Below are 12,697 nucleotides of genomic sequence, written 5' to 3'. Positions count from 1 at the left end.
AAACAGCAGTGTGCAAAGTTGCAGAGCTAAGCTAACACAGCATCTGAAAAGGTCAAGAGTGCACACTAGAGTAAGTGGTCTATCTCAGTACCTGAGGTCTGTTGAGGAGGGAGCTGGGATGGCTGGAGACCAGGAAGCACTTCAGGAGTGTGGCCACGGTGGGTGGAGCAGTAGTCACAGCCACTGCCGTGGTTCACACCACTTTCCTCAAGACCGGCTTTGCCATGCTCTCAATGATGATGTCTTCTCTTCTGGCATCTGGAGTGTTAAATGAGTAGTCTGCCAAAAGGAGCCCCAGGCTAGAGGCGAAGGACTGAGCACAAGAAAGGCGAACTTGGCTGCCCTCCCTACAGCTCCGCATTCTCCTCATGTTCATCAACTGTGCAGATCCTATCATACTGGACAGCAGGGCATCATAACCTGAGCACTTGACTCTAAAAGTCATCAGATTCCCCGGAGCGATGTTCTGGGTGTACACGGCCATGTGCACTGGGCAGAGGAACATGGTGACAGCACTGGGGGACACCTGGCAAATGACTCTGCCTGACTGTGAAGTGAATGGAGGAACTTTCCTGTGGAAGAGTGTTACTCCTCTCCGAGGTTGCACGGCCTCCTCAGCCTAGCTCATTCTACTTTGCAAACTTCTGCTTAACAAGTAGACTGGATCATTTTGTTAAACTAAGTTCTTGAAGAAATACAGAAAAGTGTGCTGAGGGAGACTATAATATATTGATTTTTTTAATAAAAAAAAAGCCTGTGACAGATAAATGGATAGATAGATAGATAGATAGATAGAGATAGATAGATGGCTGGAGATAGGTAGATGATAGATAGATAGATAAGTGGATGGAGATAGATAGATAGATAGATAGATAGATAGATATCTCCATAGACCTTGACCCAGGTGGGTAATAAAGCAACTATTTGACCTGTTAAGCTCTTTCTTGTCCTTTTATCTCCAAAGTTTCTAAACTAGCTTAGAATTAGTCTTTCACTAATGACTCTCTTTCCTGAAAGGTGAGATGTATTTTCTCATATGTGTTACCCAAGTCATAACAATATATGACTTACTCTTTTGTCACACATGTATTAATCTCTCTCTCTCTCTCTCTCTCTCTCTCTCTCTCTCTCTCTCACACACACACACACACACACATACTTGAGAGGCTGTATTAATTCCTTTTAGAACACCAGACATTTGGCAATCCATTTCCCATGCCTGAAACTACACTATAATTGAAAATAATCAAAATATATCAAAATACAAGAAAATAACTCAGGATCAGGCCACCATAGTGTGTGCCTTTTCCAAATATCACACCTGGAAAGGAGCAAGGCCCTAGCGAATTCATTCCTCAAATGTTTAACGTGGGTCGTCATGTCTGAGAAAGTTCTTCAAGTGGACGATACTGCAGTGACTCCGACTTTAAACACTAACCTTCCCCGAGTGGCTAAGGCCGGTGCTCTTGCTCTGGCAGCACTGGCTGCTGTGCTTCCAGTTTCCCAGCTACTTTCCAGCTTACAGGCAGGTTTTTCCATTGTCCAATCATTGAAAATTCAAAAAATGCAATCTCTTGGTTTTTCTAGACATTAATAATGATGAACTAAAGCAGTTCGGACCTCTCTTTTCTGTGTAAACAGAAAAATCACTTTACACGAGGGGTGTGGGTGTGTCCTGGTTTTCATTTGTTTTCAGTGTGTTTATGTAGCTTAATTGTGTCATCAGGCACTTTCCCAATGTAATTATGCTTTTTAACAAATGGTGTTTATGGCAACCCCTAACAGTGCAAAAGAAAGGATTACTCTCATCCACGCGGTCCACATTCTGGTTCCCCATGGACAAGCTAAACCACACAAAGATGGTGTTAGAGAACTCTACCTTCCCAGCAAAGGCTGACACAGCCTTTGCTCTTAGAAGGCAGCCTAACGCAATGCCCTATTCTTCTTGGTGATTTGGAACAGAAAGATCCCATATGGACAGCCAATACAGTCTTGGATGACTTCAGGTGATAGACCAAAAACCTGCCCCGGAGGAGTTGGCCAGCCATAGCTCTGAGGAGTGGGGTGCAGCCACAGGCTCCTCAGTGCTCCCATGCGCCCAGACAGCACTCACCCAAGGAACTCTGGGGTCACTCCAACTACCAAGTCCGAAGGGGACTTACATGACAAGCATCAGGTGCTCTGGGCCCACCTGGCCATGGGCCCTTCCTTCCAGCAGAGGTGAACTCCCAACCCGTTCACACTTACACACCCTCATTCAGTCAGTTTCCCAGGATTGTGGAAGACGCTTAGACATTTCCCTCTCCATCCCCCCAGGCCAGTCAACCTTGAAAACACATTTCCAAAAAACAAAACAAAACAAAACAAAACAAAAAACCCAGGACCTGCTTTTGGTGGTTGTTGTTGTTTTCTTTCCTCTTAACATAACAAGGGTTTAATGTCACCATTTTTATCTAGTTTCATTTCTGAAGTGAAGTAATCGCCAAATAACGACTTTGACGGAATAAATTAATTTTTAAATCTATTTTTAATTTTCTAATTATAATTTTTAAACACGGTTTGGAGGAAATTAACATTTATGTGGACATTTGGTTTCTAGCCTAATGTGGCATAAAAATAAGTAACATAATGAGTGTTAAAAAAAAAACAGGTTCATGATGCTTCGCACATCATCATCATTGTGCTAAGATGTCACAACAGTATTATGTGTGATTATGTCAGATCCAGCCTTCTCCATCTCCGAGTGTTGGCAGGTAGGAGGCTTGTTGGCAAGAGGAGGGTGTTAACCTCAGGATCCTGGATCCATTCCAAGGCTGGTAATTACGTTCTGCCAGCCAAAATTCATCCCATAATTTTAATTGGATGAATCCTTTCTAGCCTACTGCTATGCCTGTCAAACTGTTGCCACATTTCACCCCAGAGGTGTCTGTGTTTTAGTTGCAAGAATCAGTCCCTTTGAGGTTGGCTTATCAGTTTAAATCCCCAAGTGTTCTAGGATCTTATGGAATTAAATATATACTTAGGTGTGTGTGTGTGTGTGTGTGTGTGTAGCGAATCTACACAGAAACACATGAATAGCTACATATCCATTTCAATGTTTAAGGATCAATACTCATCTAACCTCAGCATTTATCAAGTGTTTTGGGTTGCTTTTAAACCTGAATTTTTTCTTTTGTTTCCCTTGCCATTTTTGTTGAAAACTTATGTTGTAGCTTTAGTTTCCATTTTCCAAGAGTCTTCCAATGCACAAAAGTTTCTTCCACAGTAGAGGAAAGAAATTGAGGCCCCTGGAGTGGTTCTCAACCTGTGGGTTATAACCACTGGAACACACCTATTTCCAATGGTCTTAGAAACCAAGACACCACTTCGTAGCAAAATCACAGTTATGAAGTAGCAACAAAAATAAATGTATGGTTGGGGGTTCCTAAGACCATTGGAAATATGTATTTTCTGATGTTTGTGACCAACAGGTTGAGAAGCACTAACCTTGGATGAGTGATATTGGTAAAAGCAGAGAGTGTGCTAATATTCCATGCAGTCCTTTCACAGGTCTTCAGAGGACAGCTTGTGACACTAAAGCTTGTCAGCATGTGACACCTAAGCTGTTGGGACTCGGGCTGCAGCATCTTCCTGGAAGAAGATGGTTTCCTCCATCCTCTAGCCCTCTTGGCAAAGAGCTCTCTTATAGAAAGGGCCACTGGGGCAGCAAGCAACCATTCCGGAGGTAAATCTTCACGTTACCCTTTCCAAGCTCAAATGAAGGGAAAGTGGGCGCAGGCCCAGTGTTCTTTGGGGAGCTGTCTGAACTGCTTGCCCTCCCACCAGTCACCATGGAGACAGGTCCTTGAGAAGGCCAGCAGTGAGACTGAGAGCACTAGCGTGTTCTTGAGTGCAGAAGAGCACCATTGATGTTATGAGGTTCTCCACAGATCTTGTCCATTTCCCTATTTACAGGAGCTGCATGCTTCTCAAGTCTCCACCCGAGTCTAGGGTAGAGTGTTACTGAGTCTCCCGTTATGCTTAGGAATTTTGAAATATTTTACAGAACAATATAACTGATTGTGTGTCTTACTCTCTTTTCTGTTGCTGTGTTAAAATACCATGACAGAGGCACATGAAGAAAAAGGGGGGAGGGTATTGGACTCTTAACTGGAAGAAAGTCAGAGCAGCAAGGCTGGGGTGAGCTGGCCACAGATGTCCAGGTAGGGGAGAGCAGTGGAGTGACTCCTACCTGCCAGTGCTGAGCTTTCTTAAGTGTTTAATGTAGTCCAGGATCTCCTGCTGAGGGAGGTCCTGCCTGCAGTTAAGATGGGTCTTCCAGCACCAATTAGTTTAGTCAAGATAAGCCCTCACTCATCTTCTCACGGGCTAGCCTCAATCTAGACAATGACTATAACTACCACCCTCACACATCTATTTTCTAATTTACTATCATTGGCAGAGTTGGAGAAAACCATGCGGACAATTTCCCTCTGCAAGGCGAAAATTCAGGTTCTAATGTCGCCTCTGTCCTGGGAACATTTACTTCCTTGCTTGTTTGTCTGTCTGTGCCAATTCATAGCTCATCCCGACTTCTTGCTTCTTTGAGGAAGGGGAGACTTTGCATCTTTCTCTTACTTTTTGTTCTAGGATGTTGAGCAACAGTGTTTCTCTAGTGAATTTTAAATTATTCACATCGTGTAATCCTATGGAGTGTGTATCCTATTAGTCACTAACTAAACAGCAAATAAAGTTGACCTCGTTTCGTTATAGGATTACTTTTGTTTTATAGGTGTGCTTGTTTGCCCACATATACATATGTATGCAAACCCGCACGTGTGATGCCAGTGGAGGAGGTCAGGAGAGGGTAACAGGCTGGAGAAATGATAAGTAGTTAAGAATAATTGCTGCTCTTGAGGAAGACGAGTTCAATTCCCAGCACCAACAACAGGTGGCTCACAACTGCCTGTAACTCTAGTTCCAAGGGGTCCAATGGCCCTTTCTAGACTCCCCAGGCACTCACACTCACAGAGGATAAAATAAAATATTAAACAAATACTAATGTCCAAATAATGTCACACTTGATAATAGAAACATGTCCATCACCTATAGTATCAGCATCTTGATTAGTTAAATTGTTCTTAATCATTTCAGTCCTGGTAACTTAATGAAGGAGAACCTCTAAAATGTCCAGAAGGAAGTACTTCTTTCACCCTGATAGTCTAGACACATTTTGGTCAGCTGGTCTCTTGTGAGGACTGTCGCAGCAGAATGTCAGCAGAGTTATTGGCTGAAACTGGAATCACTTAAGCATCTGATTCACCAAGAGCCCGCACATCACATGTACCGCACTGAAAGTGCCCCGGTCTGTGATCCACTTTCATTCATTCCTTGCCCTCTTCTACATCCCGGTGTTTCATAGGATGTGGAGCTCCTGAACCACAGAACTGAGAAATACAATAAAAAGCATCTTCTGTCCCTCGCTGCGGAGCTGTGTTTTTATCGCTGTCGGTTCAAGTACTGATGAAAACACTCAGAACTTCCGGTAATTTAACTTTAGGAACTAGATTATTTCCAAGGCTGTTACAATCCCAGAATGTATCACTATATTCAGAAAACTATGTAAAGTACATAGACAGGCTGACCCCTAAGTGACAGGAATGGCTGTTACCTTGCAAGGTTTTCTCAGTGAGAACTTTCTTTCAAGTCCCAGCAGTGGGGGCTGACTGGCTGCGATTGGGAGCAGCCCAGCAGTAGCCAGTCACCTCTGCACTGCTGGCTTCAGGCTCTGTTTTTGAGTCACATTTATTGAAGGATCACTTAATGCATCTGCATGTATGCAAATGAATGGCAACTCTATTGTAGGCAAGAAGGCAAAGGCCTGTCTGCATAAGAATTGGGAACAGAAACAGAAGTGGGGGTCTAATGTCTCCTGATCCCAATAAGTGGCCAAAGGCGTCCTGTGTTTGGAAAGAAATGCTTTCTGGAGAGCATTGGCTCAGTTGCTCTAGGGCAAATTTTCAAGCTCTCACTGCAAGACATTCAGAGAGAAAGCTTAATGCTTGTCCTGCTGGCTTGTCTTTCACTGTACAGCTCAGTGGCTGAAGAAATTTACATGTTCTCAATGTCCTTTTATATCATATGCAAGTTTTTAGCAAGAAGTGGAGCAGATGAGTTTTCATGTTGCTGTTTATAGTTTCCTTCATCTTTTCCTTGAGTCAGGGCCATTACACAGCTCTTGAAAGTCTAACTCATGAAGACCTTTTTTCTTTTGTTTTGAGTCTTTGAGACTAGGCAGCCCAAGTTGGCCTTGAACTCAATATCCTCCTGTCTCAGCCTCTCCTCAAGTGTAAGACTTACAGGCCTAGGACATGAGAACCAACTTGTGGCAAACATTTGATTGAAACCTTCCTTTAATCCAAGCATTCAGGAGGCAGAGGCAGGCAGATCTCTCTGAGTTCAAGGCCAGCCTGGTCTACAGAGAAAATACCAGTTCAACCAGGACTACAAGAGAAACCCTGTCTTGAGGCACAAAAACAAAACACAAAAAACAAGCAAAGGAAAACAACGGACCTGAGATTTGGGGACTGGAGGAATGGTTTAGGGAATACGAGCACTGGCTTCTCTTCCAGAGGACCAGGATTCAATTCCCGGCACTCGCATGGCAGCTCACAACTGTCGAGAACTCTAGTTTCATGGGATCTGACACCCTCCCACAGACATATGCAGGCAAAACACCAAGGCACATAAAATAAAAATAAATAGATTATAAAAGAAAATTCCGCCAGGCAGTGGTGGCACACACCTTTAATCCCAGCACTTGGGAGGCAGAGGCAGGCAGATTTCTGAGTTCCAGGCCAGCCTGGTCTACAGAGTGAGTTCCAGGCCAGCCTGGTCTACAGAGTGAGTTCCAGGAAAACCAGAAAAAAAAAAAAAAAGGAAAGGAAAAAAATTCCTCAGCATTTGGGGCAAAATGGATCTGTTGAGTTCATCTGGCATTTCCTCAAATCTCTTTGAGATAATGTCCCACTAGAAGGATGTGCTGAAGAGAGAATCAGGTCCTAAGGGGGCACATTACAGGTTAATACTGTCCCTATTTCTGCTTTGCCAAAGCCCCTTCCTGAACTCCGAGGTGTCTTTTAATCAATTCACAATCAATTCACAGTAATCAATTCAACTACCTTCCTCAGGCTTGAAACCCCTTTCATAACAACATCATTCTTACTTTCAAAGATTAGTCTGTAGGGAGCCAGGGTGTGATCTCAGAATGCAAGCACTGTGGAATATAACTTTATAAGTTATTGAAAGACTTTTGATAGTTGATAGAAAGGAAAATAAATATAATCAGACTTTTAAGTCTAGAATGATCCAAAGATTTTAATTAATACACTAAGAAAAGTGGTTGAGAACCCAGAAGGATGAAAGTTTGGGAAGGAGGAGAAAGGAGTCAGGAGTGTGCAATCAAACAGAGCCGACAATTACAGCTCAGACAGGAACAAAGAGGAAAGTGGAGTGGAAACTGTGTCATTAACTATTGGGAAGACTGTGGCAGCCCTGCCCTGCCCTGCCCTGCCCCACCCTGCCCTGCCCAGTGCCTCTGTCACTTTTAACACTGGTATTTTTATTCCTCTATTTTGGGCAGTAGGAGGGCGGTGTTCCGTGCGGGTGATCTGGGGTTTTGCATTGGTTTTAGATGCGACCATGTTTTGTTTTCTGTGTTCAACGCACTTTCTCATCACAAGTTACACCATAAATTTATGACCATAAATTTTGGATGTCACAGAACTGTCCCCAGCAGCAATTTCAACCATCCACATTTGAAAAACTTGCTTAAATAAAAAAAAATTTAAAAATACTTACTAAAAATATCTAAAGATAATAAATTTTGTAAGTAAAAAACAAATATATCAAACATCTGATTGCTACTGATTTTATTAAAATTTACAATTATTCATCAGGTTTTATTTATCAATAGAAGACATGGTTTATTTCTCTAAAATAAGAACACTTGTGAAGTGATTATTGAAATTATGGAATATATTTAAATTATTTAGCTTAGATTGCCTATAGCATTGATTTAAAAAAAAAGTGTAAGAAGTAAAGAAGGTTGAGTAAAAGATACTTTAAGAAGTTTTTCAGAGGCCTAGAGAGATGGCAAAGTGGTTAAAAGCACTGGCTATTCTTCCGCCCAGGTTCAAAGCCTAGCACCCACACAGCAGCTCACAACTTTTGCAACTCCAGTTCCAAAGGATCTGATGGTTTTTCCTGCTCTCTGAGGGCACCACCAGGCATGCACATGGTACACAAACATACATGCAGGCCAAACACCCATACACATTAAACAAATAATAAAATGTTTAAAAATGGAATTTATATGGGGGGGGAACGACCTCAGTTAATTATTTACATATTCAGCAATAAACCAATTGGAAGACTGCATTCCACAGAGTAACTTATTCTCTCAAGAATGTCCAGGCTTAGAACAAACACCATCACTTAAATAAACATGTAGATATTGCTTATTTCTGCATAAGGACGTGTACATGGCCCACATGGGAAGGGTGTCCTTGCACATGTGCATATGGAGGCCTGAAGCCTCCTCAGGGACTCCTCGCCTCGCACACTGAGGCCAGATCTCTTGCTTATCCCCAGGTTCCCATTCTGGCTAATCTGGCTAGCTAGCTTTCTCTGGGGATTCCTTGCCTTTTTGCCCCATTGCAGGTACTGCAGGCTTGCCACCATGCCCGCCTGACTTTTATATGGATTCTGAGGGTCTGAACTCCAGTCTTCATGATCGTGGGGCAAGTGGATTACTTGTGGCATGATCTCCCCAGCCCCTGGCACCATAATGAAAGTAAATATCACAACAATATAATTTTTGTAAATGAAAAGCTATTCTGACAGGTGTGATGGTGTACACATGTAATTCCAGCACTAGTGAGGCAGAGGCAGGAGGATTACTTACTACAAATTCAAGAGCAATCTGGTCTAATCTTTCAAGCCAGGGTGGATATAGTGACACCCTGCCTCAATAAGGAAAGGTATTCCTTTATAGACATTTTTTACTACTAATTGTAATAGAAACCTAATATAATATGTTCCACTGATAGATTAACTTACTGCAAAGCAATTTAAAATGAAAAGTAACATTGGATGTGAATTCCTCCAACATTTTCAGTGTGAGAAGCCAGAGCTAAAGAAGCAAATTGTGTTGGGGGAGATGTAGCTGCTGTAGTTGGGCGGTGGTGGCGCACACCTTTAATCCCAGCACTTGGGAGATAGAGTCAGGGGGATTTCTGAGTTTGAGGTCAGAATTGGTCTACAGAGTGAGTTCCAGGATAGCCAGGGCTACACAGAGTAACCCTGTCTAAAACCCCTACCCCCTAAAAAAAGAAATAAACTGTCATGTGTATCAACTTACTTTTTTTTTTTTTTATTTTAAATGTAAAATGCCTAGGAGATGCAGTCCAAAGTTCTTTCCCTAGTAGCCCTGCACTAGTCTTTCAGGTTTCCATGTGTCCTAGTTAGGGTTACTATTGCTGTGATAAATGCCATGACCAAAGGCCATGTGGGGAGGAAAGGATTTATCTGGATTACACTTGAATTTCACTGTTCATCATCAAAGGAACTCAGGACAGGAACTCAAACAGGACAAGAACCCAGAGGCAGGAGCTGATACAGAGGCCATGGTGGGTGCCGCTTTGCCCAGCCTGCTTTCTTATAGAACCCAGGACCACCAGCCCAGGGGTGCACCACCCACAATGCACTGGACCTTTCCCCAGCAATCACTATGTAAGAAAATGCTGCACAGGTTTCCCTATAAACCTCTCAATTGAGGTTCTTTCCTTTAAAACAGTTGTTTTCAACCTTCCTAATGCTGCGACCCTTTAACACAGCCCCTCATGCTGTAATCACCCCCAATAATTAGATTATTTTGTCCCTACTCCATGATTTTGATTTTGCTACTGAAATGAATCATAATGTGAGTATCTGATATGCAGGTATATGTGACTCCTGTGAGGGAGTCTTTAACACACCCCCTCACAAAGGGGTTGGCTCCATAGTTTGAGAAACAATGCCCTCGATGACTCAATCTTATGTCAAGGTGACACAGACATGGTGCCACAAACAAGGTGGCACACCGTGGCTTTTCCAACCCTTCTCATGGATTTCATATCTTAACAGCACTTACCAAATACCTTCGATGACTCTGCACCTCTTCTGCTGTCTGCTCAAAATTCCAGTCTATGTCGTCACCCCTACCCCATATGCAGTCCCCTGCCTAAAGTATTCCTCAATTCTACACTCTTCACCATGATTTTTTCTATGGCTTACCTGTTCTCAGAATGTTTTACACTTAGGAATAAGGACCAGTCACACCCTGTTACGACATCATTTCATAACCGATCACTTCTCCTCTCAGACTTTGTAAAAATGATGCAATTTTTATTTTATCCTCATGTCTTAAGTGGCACTGAAAACTGGTTTCACAGGCAAATGATAAATTAATAGACTGAAGAGAAGATGATGCAAGCATAAATGAATATGCAGATGAACAAATGAACCAACAAAGCAGTAGACAAAGTATGACAGCCCTCAGCCTTGTCTTTGCTTTTGAAAGATTGTTATGTGTATGAGTGTTTGCCTGTATGTATGTCTACATAACATGTATATGTTCCAGAAACACGGGGAGGTCACAGGAGGGTGTTGGAGCCCCTGGAGCTGAAGTTACTGTTGGTTGTGAGCCACCCTGTGGGTTCTGGAAACTGAACTGGGGCCTCTCCAAGAGCAAGTGTTCTTAAACAAGGAGCCACCTCCCCAGCCCTAACCTTGTTTTATTAATACACTATCCTTATTAATGCCAGCAGCTCCTCACCTCTACCCACGAGGCTGTGGCTCCTTCAGCCTCCCAGCTGACTGTAACAATGAAAAATATCTTCAGACATCAGTTAATATCCCCAGGGGCATGAGAACTCCTACAATAGAAGGGAAGACGACCAGATGCAGAGATTCAAGTAGATAATGTGAATTAGAAACGTGTCTGCTTCAGTCCAGTACTTTTTGCTTTATGATTTAGCCTTGCCAACATTCAAATTCAGCTCTTCGTTTTCTCACAACATCTTCTTAAGACATGAGGCCAAATCTAAAATTAAGCAAAGTATAATGAATCAGATATTTAAAAGTAACATCGGGAGTAAAGATATGCCTGTTTATAAAAGCTCACCTGGCTCACCAGTGGCGTTTAAACACATGCTTCGTCTGTAGGCAGTTGTTATGTGATACTTAAATAATGAGCCACTTTGTGACCCTGTCCAAATTTATTCCTAGCAGCTTTTAAAATTCTTTTCTAAATGCCACTTCATAGCGCCATCTTGTGGATCTTACAGGAATTTAATTTCTGATTAAAAGGACACTTTTCCCCCCAGAAAAACGAATAAAAGAGAATAGAGAAACTAGGTTTCTAAAAACACAAATTTTGCTCCTAGAAATGTCCTTCTAAACTCCGAATTCGGGACACAGAGAAATTTGACCTTGAGTTTGGTATTCATCCAAGTTTCAGCATTTGGCTGACAGTTCAGCTTTCCTTTGGCCTCGGGAAAGTCAAATAACCACCCATCTCTGCCATTATAATCATGCCACATTGTGTGAATTACCACTCATACAGTGAATGAGGCCAGGGTGCTCCATTAGGGAGGGTCATCCTGATGTACTTTTAGATACTTGAACAACTGTTGTGGATATACAGATATAACTGAGAACTAAAATCTCCTCATCATGTGCTAGAAAAATTGGAAGGACCTAGGAAAGACTGTAAAACTTCATACCATGAAGAAGACACAAACCCTTTGAACTGTTCAGTTCACTCACAGGGGTACAGATGGACACTGGTACTTCCCCACAAGGATCAACACCCCATCGCTCTGACCACGCGCTATTTTGTGTTATAAGGCCATTGACTGTTTCTTCCATCTGGGTGGTTGAAAACAGCAGATATAGTCACTGAGAATGGCTACAGCATTATCTGGTTCTGTTTAAGTCTTACTGTCCCTATAAGAAGATAGGCACAGCTGTGAGTGATGTGCTTTTGGTCTTTGAGTTAACTAGCTAGGGATATCCCTGGTTGTCCCAAAGTTGTATATGGAAGGAACTTCAGACAGGACATCAAGGGGCCATCTCTGTCCCGGCCTTTCACCAAGCACACACCACAGAACAAATGGCACCACCTTTCTGCAGCTCAATTCCTTTATCTTAACAATGTGGGGGTGGGGTGGGGACTCTAAGTTCTTTAATACTCATGGCTTAATAGATTAAGATTCTGTGAACTGTACTCTTGGGTAGGAGCATAACTTAGCTTCGGTATTTGAATTCTGTGATCAGTACCAACAGATGATTTGAGCCCTGCATCTTATATAGTTTTGGGATCTAATACAGCAATCCTGCCCCTACTTTATGATCAGAGGTGGAAGGCCTATCTGTTAAGATTTTTAACTTGCCCCAATACTATTTTTTCTCCCACATCAGGAAATGTTCATTTCACTTGAAAATTTATGAGGGCACCTTCTAGTTCTGCTCTTTCCAAATCAAGGCTTTAATTCTCTGAACCTTTTATAATGTTAATGTTGTAATCACTCAAACTTTAGCTCACAGCCTCTTCCTGAAATGTTCCCATACGATATTTATTCCTTTCCATGCCCTCAAATGCAAAAAGCAGCTGACT

The 12,697-nt window shown here is 42.4% G+C and overlaps 1 long non-coding RNA gene across 3 annotated transcripts in view; it reads right to left on the bottom strand.

Moving 5' to 3' along the window:
* LOC127692211 (uncharacterized) overlaps positions 1 to 12,697 on the bottom strand; it is a 70,193-nt gene that overhangs the window by 26,489 nt on the left and 31,007 nt on the right. For 2 of the 3 annotated variants that reach the window (XR_007979426.1, XR_007979425.1), the window contains exon 3: positions 10,856 to 11,122. This is a non-coding gene — a long non-coding RNA (uncharacterized LOC127692211). Of the gene's footprint in view, positions 1 to 7,976; positions 11,123 to 12,697 lie in introns of those variants that run through there. The other variant, XR_007979423.1, reaches the window with a different exon arrangement.

This window comes from Apodemus sylvaticus, chromosome 9, assembly GCF_947179515.1.
Source record: "Apodemus sylvaticus chromosome 9, mApoSyl1.1, whole genome shotgun sequence".
NCBI lineage: Eukaryota > Metazoa > Chordata > Mammalia > Rodentia > Muridae > Apodemus > Apodemus sylvaticus.
This window is presented reverse-complemented; position numbering and strand designations above follow the sequence as displayed.